We start from the raw sequence: 13,038 nt of genomic DNA on the forward strand, positions 1-13,038 counted from the left end.
TTTCTTTTCATTCTTTAAACTTAAAAAAAACAATTTGCCATCCTTGTGTGATTAAACACATCTTCTTGTTAAAGGGATTCAAAGTTAATCATGCCCTTTATTTGCTCCAATAAGAATCATATTTCTTGCGAAGAGCATTGACACTTGGGAGGGTACGGACAGAATACCTGTGGTTGGGAGTGGGTACATAGTGGCAGGATAAGAGGTCATTAACAGCAAGAGAAAGCACTAAGCCAAGAGAGAATGGGAAGAGCAAAATTAGTCACCTGGGAAGGGAGAAAAGGCAGGTTTCGTGGACCCCCTACAGCAAGGAAACATCAGAACGCGAGTAAGCCATGGACTGTTGGTGAAGAGAAGGGGGCAGTGCCTAGAGTTTTGCAAGGGGTAGAGCCACATTAGAGGGCAATGTTGGATGGGAAAGGAGGGACAGGCATGTGCAGGAAAGGCTCTACACCAATGAGGATGGAAGGGGAGTGTCAAAGAAAGGAAGGAGTAGAACCTGGGGCTATAAAAGCCAGGGTTCTACAGTAGAGATGGACACTGGCTACAAGGCAACACCCTTCCTTTCCAGAATCCTTCTTCTTTCCAGGCAAGCACAAGGGAAGAAGGAAGGGAGAGTAGCTTCAATGCTACACCATTCTTTACCAGAGGTCCTTACTCCTTGTTTCAGTACAGGGTGCTAGAGCCTTCCAGGAATAGGAGAAATACCAGGAATGAGAAGCCAGGTGGAAGAGCCCAAATCCTGTGGAACAAGGAGAGTGAGATGACCTTCAAGCAGTGTAAAAGATAACCCCAAGGAAGCCTAAGCTCAAAGTATGAGAGTTACGAACTGGGACTTATAAGTAAGACCACAGCGCCTACCCCGGCTGTGAAGATTAACAGTGCGTGGAAAAGACAGGGGATAAGCCACGAAAGGGGTACAATCTATTCATGAACCTTGATAAACCTCTTTTTCATATTGCACAGCCTGTCTCCAGATCTGTCATTGGCCAGTCAACAACACTAACAAGCATTTGCAATGCAAATAGGTCTCCCATTTGTGAGTTAGAGCTATTGACGTTGTAAATGGCAATGTTTTTTACCTACACGTTTTATTTTTGGAGTGAATGTATGTAGTGTGCAAAATCCCTGCACTCCGTAATAAATATATTTAAAAAGACGCAAATTGTGGATTGTGTCAACAATTGTTTGGCACGTACCTCATGGGTGAAGTGTCGCCACACATGTACACCGTGGTGCTTTACTAATGCGAAACTCATTAATAAAAGTAGTGCTTACAGACTAACCAACGCGATCGGAATCGGAGCATGTGAATCTGAATCCCGACTTCTCTTTCATTTTCTAGACTATTTGACTCACTCTCCTGCATCTTGATTATCCTCCAAACACTGGGAGGCAATGAAGTTTGCCAAGGGGGCAGTGGGGCTTCGGGGGTACAGGAAAATGTATTCATTGCCTAGTTGCCAATGGTCGCCCGGTGCTATTAGTTAAAAGTTTGCAGATTTAATTAAGATATTAGGAGTACTTTACGCGCATCTATGAGAAAATCGACATTAACTAAACAAAATGCCAAAATGCGTGTCAGTTTTCGCAGTGTTTTAGACAGTACTGGTTGCTTAGTTTCATTGCATTAATTTTTGTATTTACTCTTTTATACAGCATCCAAAGTAGGTTACCTATCCCCAAAGCCCCGAGTTGTTAAATGACCCATAGAAGGGAGTGTTTTACAGTTGAGCAAATGTGTCCAAATGTGGTAGTGCCATGGAATGATTAGCCAATGAGGTACTCGATCAGCAGGTATTTAACTACACGTTCAAAACGTACAGTATTGTGGCTGTTGTTTGTTTGTACACAACCACCTCTCTGAATGTGTTTATTAACAAACACAGAGCTCCATCTACCAGACAGTGCTCACAGAGGGGCGACTAAGGCACAGAACAAAATGTATTCATTTATCCTGAGTGTGAAGGCACCCGGAAGGATTAGGTGCCCGCTTGGAGAGGCTAGGGATCCCAGCGCTTCTACAGACTCTGCTGTGCTCCTCTGCACCAGCAGGGCACAGCTCAGAATCTGCAGCTTCTTCTAAGAGTAGGTGAGGGGGATGAGGTTGGGGCATGCCGGAGTTGCCGGCAGATTTCCAGGTTATTGAAAGTGATGATTCTGATGTGAGGCAATGGAGACTGACTTTGTCTGTTTGTCTGCATCAGTCTATTTCTCTGCCATCTACCGGGCTCACTGTCATGTATCCATTCATCTCTCTTTGTTAGAGGTGCGTGAGCCAATATATTAATTAGCAGGTAGAGCCAGCCGGAGATGAGCCAAGCGTATACGAGCCAGTGGGCGAGCCGTGAAAATGATCGGCATGTTAATCATACAGTAAACATGATGTAAATGTGCGATAATGTCTCTTCAGAATTCAAAAAAGTGCATTTCTTTAGCGCGTCACCTCAGTACACAAGATTATAGCACTGAATTGAGAGGAAGTTATTAAAAGTGCTCAATTTAAGCATGAGTTAAAACAATGCTGCTCCTCCCGAACGACAACAATGCCATTTGTGAACTAAGAGGCGTCAGTTGGCATGCATACCCCGAATGTGGCCTAGAGTCTTATTATATTTCGAGTTACATTAAAATCTAGTTCATTAAATACGAGAAGTTTTTGTACAGCAGGCATCTTGAACTCGCATATTTCAAGGTGGCAATATTAAAGACGAAAACGGAAGTGCCGGCAGGCAAGAAAACAGGAACGGGAGTGGGAGGGCGGGGGAGGGTGAGAAGTCACAGAATGAGGGAGAGGGCGGTGGGGTGGGGAGACAGGGAAGAAAATAGTGTTAGGAGTAAAGGGGCCAATAGCCGTGGAAGGATACAAATGATGAATGAGGAGGGACTAACAAGCCTCAAACCAATCGTAAGGCAGCATTTAAGACAAAAGCCAATGGTCAGAGAGTGGGCGGAGCTTCCACAAAGCTTCCACACTACAGTAGATACTGCATGCCCTGCAAAGCGATGGCAGCGCATTCACGCTGCTATGCTAGGGGAGACCTAAAAAGGGTTTCTGTATTTGTTGTAAGTAACCTACCAAGAAGCATCTGTACAGTGCTATTAAATTATAAGCATAAATTATATATTTTTGTAATTTCGATTTTTTGTTGCAAGCACATACCACCACATTTGAGTGACAATGTTTTCCCTTTTTTTCTTTTTTGTGGCTTATGGTTGGTTTATTTGTGTACCCATTCCACTAGCATGCCAAGCCTTCAACTACTGGCTTTTGCCAGTGTTTTCTATTGTACTGTGTTATGGTAGGAAATGGATATTATGGCTCATTTAGATGCTGAAATCCCTTGTTCCATACATTTGTGGTCAGGTCACAGATAAAGTAAGTTGCTGTCAAATGTGCTTTCCCTTTGAAAGCTTGTTACAAATTCTGAAAATATTAAACATCACAGATGCACGGAGTAGCTGACAAAACCATGCTACTAGTCCAACCAGGCATGAATGCCCCTGAACCTCAGGGCTTACTGGGCATATATTTAGGGCTCGATTCACAAAGGGCCTCTACACTCATTGCGGAGGCACCGCAGTCGTGGCAGTGGTCAACACTCGTGGATGGACCTCTGTATTGCAGTTTCACCATCGCGGAGGACCAGCCACGAGTGGGGGCCCCCGCCACAACTGCAGATCCTTGCCACGATTGCAGAGGCCCTTTTTGAATCAGCCCCACAATCTTGGATGGGACACAACTGTCTGAGGTTTAAAGTGGGTAAAGCAAGCTCCTCCTCTGAGGCATTTGTAAATAATGATGGCACAACGATATCTGACTTCTCTCACTCAAAACTCCCTTTAGAGGTAACATTGCTTGGTGTCTGTATAGATGACAAGCTCTCACTGTTGCAACAAGTAAAAACAGTCTCCCTTGCATGCTTTCATGAAAGTTTTCAACCTAAACTGGGGCCAGAATAGAAACCAAAATCAGCCCTGACAAAAAATGTTCAAACTACTCCCACAATTCAGAAACTCCAATGGGGCACTGGGGGCACAGTTGGGTAATAGCACCTGATCCTGCTCAGTCTGAATGCAGGCCACTAACATGCTGCAGCCAGCAAAATGGCCAGTCCAGCCCTGAGCTAAACCTATGCATGCTACAGCAAACACAGCCCATGTTCTACGTTGACTAGACTACTACAACAGTCTCTGGGCCTTAGTCACAAAGGGCCTACACAGGGCCGGCTTTAGTATTGGTGGCGCCCAGTGTGAAAATGTTTGTTGGCGCTCCCCACTCGTGACCCCTCCATGACCTCCTTCGGCACAGATTCCCACCACGCTCCAAGGGTGCCATCATATCTTCATAGCACCTTGTTACATTTTTTCTTTAATTTGTTTTATGGTGCTACTCGTCCCATGTGGCGTGTCAGAGCACATTACATGATATATATATATTATGCTGAGACAATGATTCATACATGTGTCAATGAATGTATATGAAATTTTGCATAAGACAATAAGAGATACGAGGTGTTGTAGTCACATGTAGTCCATACTGGTAGGCTTTGTATGCTACGAATGCTTAGTGTGGAAAAAGACAAACTCAGGTTTCAGAACGTAACAAATTATTTGGGGTCGTGTATACTAATAAGCATGTTTCACTACCCAAAGGAACAGTATATAGTACCTTCGAATGAGGAAAGATTGCGGAAAAAAATACCTTTCCAAGCTCACGCCTAGCAGTTTGCATGCAGTGGTTCATTACTCACTGTGTTATATTCGAAGGATCGTAACTTATGAACTGCTAGTAACAAAAAGTTCTCTATGACAAAACCCACTGACCTATCTACAAATAAATTCAAATCTGTGATGGGCATGTTACAAGTTGTGCTTTGCTGGAGGCACCTTAACCCTCTATGCCAGGGGTCTCCAATCTTTTTTCTAATACGAGCTATTTATGTTCAATGAAAATCAACCAAGTTACTAATATTATTAGCGTTGTAATAGTAACCACATCAGAAAAGGCCACCTTTAAGTGGCCACCTCATGCAAGATTACCAGCAGTCATCACCTCAGTGCATCAAACGGGGATGCCAGCAGTATTGTAAAACAGGAATTTTACATTTTAAACACCCCTACCTGAGTAATACATAACAGCAATAGCTGCACAGCACCAGGCTAGTAATAAGTCTCCCAGCACCACATGATTTGTTTCTCAAATATCAGCTTTCAATATAACATAACATATGTATTCGTAAACTACATGTTCACCAGGAGGGATATCTCGGTGCTGATATAACATATGTTTATTGTTAGCCAAGTCAAAGGTTCGAATTGGAAATTCAATTATTTTTCTCCAAACATAAGAGGATGCGTTCTGAAAATTCACCATTGTTCATCTTGAATGCATGCTTTTTAAATTTTGTATACATATATTAATTCAAACAATCAACAGCTTCTAATTTAGTAGGCTGGGCTGCACACAGGAGGGCTATTTACAGGTAGCTGAAAAGCTACCAGTAGCTCATGAGCTCCTGGTTGGAAAAGCCTGCACCTGCTTTATGATGACTGAAAACTGTCACTAGACAAAACAGACCTCTTCGCCAAGTACATTAACCAGTAGACTTATCGTGCCAATATTATTATGCTCTGAAAATCACTGGGCACACAAAGGTCTCTTCAGCAGGGGATTTAACACTGTAAGAGATTTTAAAATGCACCACCTTTATGATCCAATTTCGTAAAGGCAGCAACACACATTGTATACAAAAGGGTTCTTCCTCAATTTACAGGAGCTCACTCATGGCTGGGATGCACCACAACAAGTTTGTGCAGCTAATTCCATGATGGCCCAGGTTGGGTCGCAGGTGGTGGTCACGGCAGCCCCTGGTGGTTGGATGATAGGCTGTCGTGTGGGCGAGAACCATAATGTAACCTAGTGGCTCAAACTTTCACCCTTCTAATGTTAGTAAAACAAAGACTGCTGGTTGATAAGTGGCCATATTTTAAAATCTATGAGTTGCAGTTTTACAGTGTCAGCTATAACCCCATTTATTTTTATATAAATAATGGTAATAATAGCAGCTGGCAGCTTAGCTATCTCACAATGCTCTCCAAGTTCTCAGACCATGAGGGTGTACAATCTCTTTCTTTCCACACTCAAGGGCTAGAATTTCAAAACCCTTAAAGCAGAAAATTGGGGAAGGCAGACCAAATGATACAGCAAAACCAAAAGAGTAGACGAGGGCCCCATGTGGTTGCCATGGTTGTTATACACCTATCCTGGTACAAATAATTAAATAGCTCTTTTTATTCAAGTTAAATGCTCAAAGTGCAAGTTTATGAAAACTTTTCACATGTGCAAAACACAGAACTGCTTTTAGCGAAATGTTTGCTACATGTGTGATAGGGCATTGGTCAAACAAACTTTGCTTCAGTGAGTTTGATATTTAGATCTTCAAAATTGTTACAAGAAAAATTAGAAAACAGAATGTTTCCAATATTTTCAGTTTTTTTTATTGGAAATAACATCAATATTGCAAATCTCACTTAAACATATTTAAACAATAGTTACATAGAGGGCTACGCCTGTATTGCTCTAAAAATATTTCAAATAAATAATTAGTTCAAATAGATTTAAGTGGCTCTATATCTCTTCCCTCCTTGACGCCCTGGTACAAAAGTCTTTATTATCAATCGGAACAAAATCACTTTTCGCTAGCCTTTGACACTCAAGCAGCAAGAATAAGACAAGCGGGAAAAATCCCTCAATATTTTAACAAGGGCCAAATGTTGTAGATCAGGAGTCTCCAACCTTTTCTGTAGTGAGAGCTACTTCTGATCAGTGAAAATCGTCGTGAGCTACTAAAAGGCCAAGCAACAAGCGCATTTTTTTGAGAGACGCCCCACGCCCAGTTTAATTGATTTTAAGCCTTTCTTTGGAGCCCTTACTGTCGTTTGAACAAAAGGGGCCGCACTCCCTCGTATAACAAACTACTGCGGGATACAAGCCTATGACCTCCTTTTGTGATCATCGATCAACTTGTTCACAAACTGCAAAAGTTAAACCTCAACATATATTCCTTACCAAATGTGATTTATTAAAGTCTAACTTGGATGTGGCCATTAGTTTAAAAAAAAAAAAGAGACTCATTTAAGTAAGAAGAACCTCAATTATTTCCCCTTCACCACATACTCTTTTTTTTGTAAAGTTTTAAATTTTATTATACTTTGCATTGCATTGGTATGGTTTGTTGGGCCTCATCAGAACAATATAAAACCACAAATATAAATTAAATAAATACCATCACCTCCACAAAGTTGATGTTCCCCGTAATGAACATGGTTTGGAAAGTTGATTTTCTCCTCATAAGGCGCATTGATATTGCCCAGCACCAGTCCCTTTGGTGATCAGGTGAGAATCGTGGGAAGAGGGAAGATGGGACAAGTCATTCTGAGGAATGTGTGGCGTGAGGACATGTTTGAAGGTGCACAGTGATACAGCAGGCCTTAAGCCAGCCTTAAGATGGAGAGAGTGTCTTCTGGTGAAAAAGTGCCAGGAGGGCAGCGACCTTTAACCTTGAGGAGGTACAGAGGGGTTTGTAGGCGGTGATCTGGGTTAATGGTCACTGGTGGGCGCCAGCAAGAAAGAGGCAGATGAATTTGGCATGATATGGGTAAAACGAGGCCGCACCTGGGTGGCAGCTGCTATGCTTTGTTACCCCCAGTAGAGCCCTCGCTGGGTTACGACAACAGGAACTGTTCCTAACAGGTGCTAGAGAAGAACCCTCTTAAGCTCTGTAGCTTGCATCCCATACCCTTCCCTTTACACATCCTGAATGAGATGCTGATTATAGACCAGGGGTCAGCACTGTTACTTGAAATAACTCGTGAACTACTGTCCATGAGACTATGAGTGTATCTGCACACCATGCACCAATCAGGGACTCCGTACAACACTGCACACCTCAATGAGATGTTGCTGGTAGCACTTTAAAGCACAGCAGAAAAGATGCACTCACAATTACCATCCATACACCTCCTGTCCCCCTGCAGTATTTTATCAAGGCTATGCACCTGAGTTCAGGGAGCACCTTACAATTATGAGCTAACAAAGCTTTTCTTTTGTGACTTTTGTACAATCATATGGACCCCTTTGCAAATGTACCTACATTATTTTAGTAACATCGCACATGCAACTTTTCAGAGAAAACTATGTGGTTTATGAAGTGAAACTTATCCTGCAATTCGGGGAAAACAACTTTGCTCAAGAAGAGAGAAGTGGGAAAACTTGCAACCGCCACAAAGTGCAGAAAGCTGGACCTGCGCAGAATTTCGCTAGTGGGAAAAATTGCATAAATATATAATGCTGCAGGTGGGCCGATGGATGTGCAGATTTACATAGTGTGGTGTGGGTAATGTTTCATGCAATTTCCATAAAAATGATTCTTTTGATCGAAACAGAATATCACATATTAGAAATGGGACAGCATCACAGAGACTGTGCAGTAATGTTAGTGAGCTGCTGCTGTGTTAAATATTGAAAACACACATGACTATCCCTGAATATTGGATATGGTCACTAAGCCGATATGCAACTGAACCAAACATGCACTGTGGCGCCATGTGAGTAACACTAAAGTCAGGATTCACTTCACTTACGCACGCCCCACAATGAAAACCACGTGAGGGCAAAATCACTCCCCTGCGACTGCAGCTGGCTTCCCCTCGGACACGTGGTGGACAGAGCCCCACACGGTCAAGCACGGCGTGTCATCACATCCGTGGAACAGAGTGTGGGATTTTACGTGAGGGGGTCCTTTGTTAGGCCACATCATCCCATTGGGAATCTCCAGAGACACCGGCTAAACTGGGAAAAGGAACAACACACACCACTTTAATCTCGACAACATCACATTCAGTGCTGCCTGCCCAGCGCTCCGTCATGCATTTCCCATCAACCGGGAGGATTTTTGTTTACGAACAATACTATGCCTGCACGGATTTCGGGTCCATAATTACTATGTTCAGAGCATAACTCATAGTAACACAGGATGGTGTGATCTAAAGACCCGGCATGGAGTGAATCGTTAGTTTTGACGTTTAGAAAGCTACAAACACATGTATAATTTGAATGACCGTGCCTGTGCTCTGTCAGTAACCTGGCCACAGAGCGTATGAAAGAGTTGAAACTGAATCATAAATTCACAGCTGTTGTCAAGAATGGAACAATTACATTCTTTTTAGGAGCGCAGACTGGAAGAGCTTTCTATCTTGTGCCTTAGGTAAAGGAAACACAAGGGTTCTCCTGATTTATAATGCAGAGCTGGAAAGCGGGAAAAAAAACATTAACAGTCTTTCAAGAGCCCGTGGCATACCAGCGGCTAAGTATAGAAGGCGCACATCGCAGCTCCAGTCTAGAGAACAGTGCATTATGGTGTTTACTGGCCAGGCCAGCGCTTACCGTTTAATCTGCTTCTGATGAAATATGTTCCGAATCCAGACAGAAAAAGGCAGGTGTTGCGGAATTGTAGCAGTTCAATACTGCTTGCGCCACCCGCATGCTAGCAGGCTTTACGGGAACTGCTCCTCCGATCCGACCCGCCTGGTGCTTGCTCCCGTACCACATGTTGCACAATCAAGACTGCGGTGCCAGGCAGTGAAAGGCAGGTGGCGAGGTAACCAGTTCAGGAACAGCGTCATCATCTTTGCCCTGCCCCGCCCCAGCTGAACTCCGTTAGGCCAATCTGAGCAGCTGGCTATGGAGATGGCAGGCAGCGGCTATGGAAAAAGACCCAAGAACAATAAATGACAATAACGGGCTACAAAATTGAGATGGGAGGCGCGAGCTACTCATTGGGGTTCGGCGAGCTACCGGTAGCTCGCGATCGACCGTTTGGAGACCCCTGTTGTAGATGGACACCTTAATAGAGAAATGTGCATATTGCGGTGTCCCAACAGCGTGAGGTGGAAAGGAAGTGCATTGGAGCAGCATGTGTAACCTGCAGGCAACCGATCGGAGTAGAATAGCTCAGGGTCCAAACCCTTGCTGTGGAGTTTGGCTGTGTAACTTCTAGCTTACAGGTGTCAATCCCATTAAGATAACTCAGAGGGTTAATGCTCTTTAGTGACAGAGTCCAGGTCCACTAAATGTATTAGACATGGTAAAACACAACACACAAAATGATCTGTTAAAAGGCCACAATCCAGGAAGAGTTAACTCAGCAATAGATGTCCCTCACAAGTCAAATGCAAAAGCTTCATGAAAGGGTTTCAATGCTTTTGCATTTGACTCGTGAGGGACATCTAGTAACGACTAGTAGAACTGCAGCTTGATGTAATAATAATTTCAATGCTTTCGCATTTGACTCGTGAGGGACATCTAGTAACGACTAGTTGAACTGCAGCTATTTGTAGAATTATTTTGATATTGGACACTATAATCACTGCCAACTGCTAATCTCATCCCATAATGCTTTGCAGGGCCTTTGGTTGCGATTGTATTTTTGCCCACAACTGTGCTTGGGGTGGTCCTAGGAGGAAGGGACCACCACTGAATCATTCACCAGCATGATATGCTCTGAGTGTTCAAGGCATCTGCTTGGTCCTCCCCCTAGGTTAGGGGGGACCCCAAAATCATCACTTCTCTCATTGCCTCATAGTTTCATTCTCAAAGTTCACTTTTGTGAATTGGTTATATGCTTTTTAGCATGTAAAATTGCTTAATCAAAGCATTTGTGGGTGTGGTTAATTTTGCTGCTATGCTACACTGTGCTACGTGCATTTAGCATAGTAGCAGCTCCGTGAGTGTAGCGTAGTACTACACCCAGGATTAGTAAGCCCAGGGTTAGTAAGAACTCCTATTTAGGTCTTGGTCTGACGAAAGCAGCACATGCACTTCTCTCCTCATCTGAGGGCTTCTTGGAATCGATTGGATTCTAGAAGCTCGCTTTCTGCTCTGCCCGTGTTTGACATTGGTGCGCGTCATTTTGCGTCACCAATTATGGAAAACCGGGTGTTCTGATTGTCCCGGAGGGTTTTTAGTCCCTCCTGGTTACCACCCTGTCTCCTTTTTGCCCCGCCCACCGGGATTGCATCTATTACTGGCGGCAGGAGACAGTGTCTCCTAATTAGCCACTACGCACTTTTTTGTTATCATTCGGCTTTGGCAAAGGCAGCCGCGTGTTTATTTTTGCATCGCGCTTTCACTTAAAGTGAAAGCGCGATGCAATTATAAACAAGCGGCTGCCAAAGCCGAGAGCTTGTTTTCAAACAGCAACGGGTAAACCTGCAAGATCTAATGCAACTGTTCCCCCCGTCCTGCGGGCCCTCTCTTTATGCAGCAACAGGATGATACACCAGCTTCCAATTAGAAATAAAATTATCTTTTGGAAATTTAGCAGTCATTGTTTAGCATAATAAGTGCACTTTTTTGTCAAGATATGAAGAATATAAGCAAATCAAGCCCTGTACAATGCACACCGCCAGTGAGTGAGCAGTGATATTTGTCTTCTTTTGTTTCCAAATTGTGAAATGAAAATTAGTAACAGAACTAAGTTCAATGCAAATGGTGCCACCCGGAACTTGGCACCCGGTGCAGTGGCACCAGTCGCACCTCGCTAAAGCCCGCCCCGGGCCTACGCACTTGTGGCGGAGACCCCGCAGTTGTGCGGGAGTCTCCATACTCGGGTAGGAATCTCTGCAATGAGAATTCAGATAAATGCACAGCTGTGTACCAGCGATCAGTTATGATGTTGTTTGCCTTTTTTCTTGGCCTCTAAAAAAATCCTGTAAACAGCAGACAACCACTATTTGAATTTCTTCTTAGCCTCAGAAAAACTCATTAGAGCACTTGGCTCTTTGCAGGGGCAGGGACACACACATGTACATCTGATCCCCAGTGAGAATCCCTAACAACTTTGTGGATTTGTTCTTAGCCTCAGAAAGAATCTAGCCAGCAGCTGGCTTCTTGCTGAGGCATTGACACGTATGTTTGCACCTCAGCAAGGAATCACTATGCTGTTTCGATTTATTTCTGCCTCATAAGACCTCCAAACCTTGCCCGGCACCTTGTTGACGCACAGACAAACATAGACATAGGCACCCAGCCAAGAGCATGAATGCTATTTTGTTTTTTTCTTAGCGTAAGAAAAAACCAAACCAGACAAAAAACTAGGCATGGTGTCATCCAGCACCAATAGAAACCTACCAATCCCACACATTTCGACATTTCGTAACACTAGGCACCTAGATGAGTACTGAGTGATGCAGCTTCCGATGGGGGAGAGGAGATGGCCTAATGGCTAGGGCGCTCGACCTCGGACCTGGGGAACTGGGTTCGAGTCTAGGTAATGATGCCGAACATCCTGTGATTCTGGGCAAAACCAAAAGGAATGTGTGTCCTCATGTAACATAACTGGTGCTGTGTAAAGCGTTCTGATACCTGATTGGATTCGGGTCTAGTTCGCGCTATATAAAACTCTGCAAAAAAAAAAAAAAGATGGTGCAACCATGAAGTTATACAGTAGGTGGTCAGCAATAGGCAAAATGGCACTCTAAGGTCTATTCCAAATACAGATCAATTATGGCAGGTAATCTGGCACGGTGCATACGGTAGGGAAAAACCACCAGATCCCCACGTGTGTGGCCAGCAGACCATTTATGCTATATATACAAATACTCCGCACACGTTCAAAAGTAAATACACAACGTTACATAAAATATCACAATGATGCTTGTCTTTATATTTTCAGATGTCTTTAATTTAAGATCTTTAAGCCTTCTTAGCCAACATGTGTTTCATCTCTGTTACAGGGGATTACCCCGCGACTTCTTCAGGGCTGAGGTCAGTTTCAAGTAGTCTCTTAGTTCCTGTGATAATTCCAACCCGGAAGGGTTTCCTATAAATTCTGCTCCTGGGGAGGTAGTCATGGAGTAATCCCCTGTAACAACAACATTTTGGCTAAGAAGGCTTAAAGATCTTGAATTAAAGACATCTGAAAATATAAAGACAAGCATCATTGTGATATTTTATGTAACTTTATGTATTTACTT

The 13,038-nt window shown here is 43.5% G+C and overlaps 1 protein-coding gene across 1 annotated transcript in view; it reads right to left on the reverse strand.

The window, feature by feature from the left end:
- The window catches only part of LNX2 (ligand of numb-protein X 2), a 203,224-nt gene that overhangs the window by 52,669 nt on the left and 137,517 nt on the right, over nt 1–13,038 (reverse strand). The window lies entirely within an intron of this gene.

This window comes from Triturus cristatus, chromosome 8 (assembly GCF_964204655.1).
Source record: "Triturus cristatus chromosome 8, aTriCri1.1, whole genome shotgun sequence".
In the NCBI taxonomy this organism is placed as follows: Eukaryota; Metazoa; Chordata; class Amphibia; order Caudata; family Salamandridae; genus Triturus; species Triturus cristatus.